A 3324-nucleotide genomic window follows, 5' to 3' on the forward strand; every position below is an offset into this window, starting at 1 on the left:
TCTTTAGAATCATCATCTAGTCGAACAAGTACTCCAACACAAATTTCCAATAATCCATTTTTTGAACACGACTTCACAATTGAGAACCCTAAGGATATTCAAGGACAATTTCAAGATCCTGAACCACTAATCATTCCTACTGAACCACAAACCGTTAAATCAGAATCTTCTAGTGATTCGGATTCAACAAATTCAAATAGGGAAGTAACGGAACCTCAAAGTATGGAAGATCGAATGAGAGCCACACACACTGGCCAAGGTCACGCCAATTTTTCGGCTAAACATTAATGCGCCAGATTATGAAATCAAAGGACAAATCCTATACATGGTAACTAATCAATGCCAATTTAGTGGTACGCCAAAAGAAGATCCAAACGAACATCTTCGAACCTTTAATAGGATCTGTACTCTATTTAAAATCATAGAAGTTGAGGATGAACAGATCTATCTCATGTTGTTTCCCTGGACTTTAAAGGGAGAAGCCAAAGATTGGTTAGAATCGTTACCTGAAGGGGCGATTGATACATGGGATGTTTTAGTTGAGAAATTTCTTAAAAGATTCTTTCCGGCATCTAAAGCCGTGAGACTTCAAGGAGAAATTGTTACGTTCGCGCAAAAGCCAAATGAAACATTATATGAGGCGTGGACAAGATTCGGGAAGTTATTGAGAAGATGTCCTCAGCACGGTTTAGACACTTATCAAATAGTACAAATATTCTACCAAGGTGTCGACGTCGCTACACGAAAAGACATCGACACAACAGCTAGTGGTTCCATTATGAAGGAAACCGCTACCGAAGCTCACAAGATTATTGATAACACAGCCTCCCACTCACATGAGTGGCACCAAGAAAAAGATATTTTTCGTTCATCTAAAGTGGCTAGAGCCGATTCTAGCCATGACTTTGATTCCGTTTCAGCAAAAATAGATGCTTTCGAGAGACGAATGGAAAAGATGACTAAAGATATTCACGCGATACGAATCAGTTGTGAGCAATGCGGTGGACCACACTTAATGAAAGATTATCACACTGATCAAACCATGGAACAACGTGAGAATGTTTCCTACATGAGCCAAAGGCCGGGAAATAATTATCAAAATAATTATCAGCCGCCGAGGCCAAACTTCAATCGAAATCAAAACATTCTTTACAATCCAAATGGACCCAACAATAACTCGTACAACCAACAAGGTCAGAATAACCAACCAACTCAAAACAACACTTTCAATCAACAAAGACCTGGTTTGTATGAACCACCACAACAAACCGAAGAGAAAAATTCAAATCTGGAAGAAATGGTACAAAAACTAGTTGAATCTCAAACACAATTTATTACATCTCAAACCCAAACGAATGAGAGGTTTGATCAGTCATTTAGAACTCAAAAAGCTTCCATTTTGAATCTAGAAAAACACATAGGTACTCTTGCTAGCATGATGAGTGAGAGGAAACAAGGAAAGCTACTGAGTGAAACTGAAGTAAATCCTCAGAATGAAAATGTTAACATGGTATCAACGAATTTTGAAAAACCAGCATCAGAATATGGGAAGGTTTTCCATGTGAGTAACAATGAAGAAGTTACAACACCACCACCACCACCCGAGTATGTAAAGCCAGTGGTGACACCATACAGACCACCCATCCAATTTCCAAGAAAAGGAGTTGAGTATGAGCAAGTAATAGGTAATAAAGTTTGTGACACCTTTGGAAAGAAGAAGAAAAATAAGAAAGTGCAAGAAACAAAAACCGTAAAGATAAACCCGGTGACGACAGTTCCACCAAAACTTCCACCCAGGTTGGGTGATCCGGGTGAATTTATTGTTCCTTGTCTACTTAGTAATTGTGTCATGTATGATGCACTAGCAGATTTAGGTGCAAGTGTAAGTGTTATGCCTCTTTCATTATATAAGAGATTAGGTGTAGGTGAGTTAAGTCCAACGGAAATGAGTGTTCGACTCTTTGATCAAACCATTAGGCACCCAGTTGGAATTGCTGACAACCTACCCGTTCAAGTGGGTAATTTAACCTTTTTAGTCGAATTCATTGTCATTGACATAGAAGAGGACTCAAACGTTCCTCTAATTTTAGGTCGACCATTCTTAGCGTCCACCGGGGCGTTATTTAATGTAAGAAAGGGTAGAATGACACTTAGTAATGGTGACAAATCGGTCACCTTTGTGATTCGAAAGTCTAAATCTCCACCAACCAAAACCGTTGAACCAATAAAAACGATTGGTGAGAAACATGTTGTTTTACCAACTCCAACGGTAGGGCTTAGCAATAATAAAACGCCTAAGTGTGGGGAAGATGAAGTAACACCTAATGATGAGCTGATAACAAAGAACCCCATTGTTGATACAAAATTAAATGACCCTGTTATTAACAGTTCAATGAAGAAACTTAACAAACGGATTCGCAATGCTAGAACCAAGGGGAACTTTAAGTTATGTAACCGGTTAATATCCAATCTATCGCCTAAAGAAAAGGCGAAACTAGTTGAATTTGTGGATATTACACAGGAATCCGACCAATGGCTTAAAGCAAAAGTCACAGATATACAAGTTGATTATGGTCAAAAAAAAATTGGCGATGAAGTTAATCACAATTTCGACACCACAGCTATCTAAGTATGGGGAGATTCAAATGTTCTAAAAAGAAAATGCTGTCCAAAGTTAGTTGTTCTGTTCTCATGTAGTTCTGAGAATGGAATCTGATTGGTCTTTTCCACTAGCAGACACTAAAGAACAAGTTTTCTTCCCCCATTCTGAATTTTTTTGTTTTGTAGGTTTTGTATGAAATTAATACGCTTTTTAAATTTATGTTTTGTGTGAATTTAAAAATAAAAATTTGCTTTATTTCATTAAGTTTAAAAAATAATTTATAAAATTCGTCGTAAGTTAAAGACTAGGTCATGGAACCGAAATTGCTTTACCCGAAGGCGGGGCAAAAAATTTTGTTATCATTATTTTTAATTTTATTGATCTAAAGTATGCTAAAAAAATTTTAAAAAAATTCCAAAAATCTTTGCTTCTAAAACAATCGCTTTAAAATGAAAATTTTAAAATTTTGTCGAGGGACGGACTAGGTAAATGTACCGAAACTACCTCTACCTAAATAAAAAGGAAAACAAAATTTTAATTTTATCAATTATTTGTTTTATTAAGTTAAGGTTTTTATAACAAAAAATATATGTACAAGATATATACATGTTTGTATTTTATGTTATGTACAAAACAGGGTAAAACAGCGCACTTTCAAATACTATCATTAAGTTCAGCAAAAGCTACTAATTTTGACGACAAGACAAACATCAAATGTGATA

The 3324-nt window shown here is 36.1% G+C and overlaps 1 non-coding gene across 1 annotated transcript; it reads right to left on the minus strand.

Annotated features, from left to right (window-relative positions):
* Positions 1 to 583: 583 nt before the first annotated feature.
* LOC139856410 (small nucleolar RNA R71) lies at positions 584 to 690 on the minus strand. Its single transcript, XR_011761892.1, has one exon. It is a non-coding gene; the product is annotated as a small nucleolar RNA R71 (small nucleolar RNA).
* Positions 691 to 3324: the final 2634 nt, after the last annotated feature.

Source organism: Rutidosis leptorrhynchoides, chromosome 6 (assembly GCF_046630445.1).
Source record: "Rutidosis leptorrhynchoides isolate AG116_Rl617_1_P2 chromosome 6, CSIRO_AGI_Rlap_v1, whole genome shotgun sequence".
NCBI classification, from domain to species: domain Eukaryota; kingdom Viridiplantae; phylum Streptophyta; class Magnoliopsida; order Asterales; family Asteraceae; genus Rutidosis; species Rutidosis leptorrhynchoides.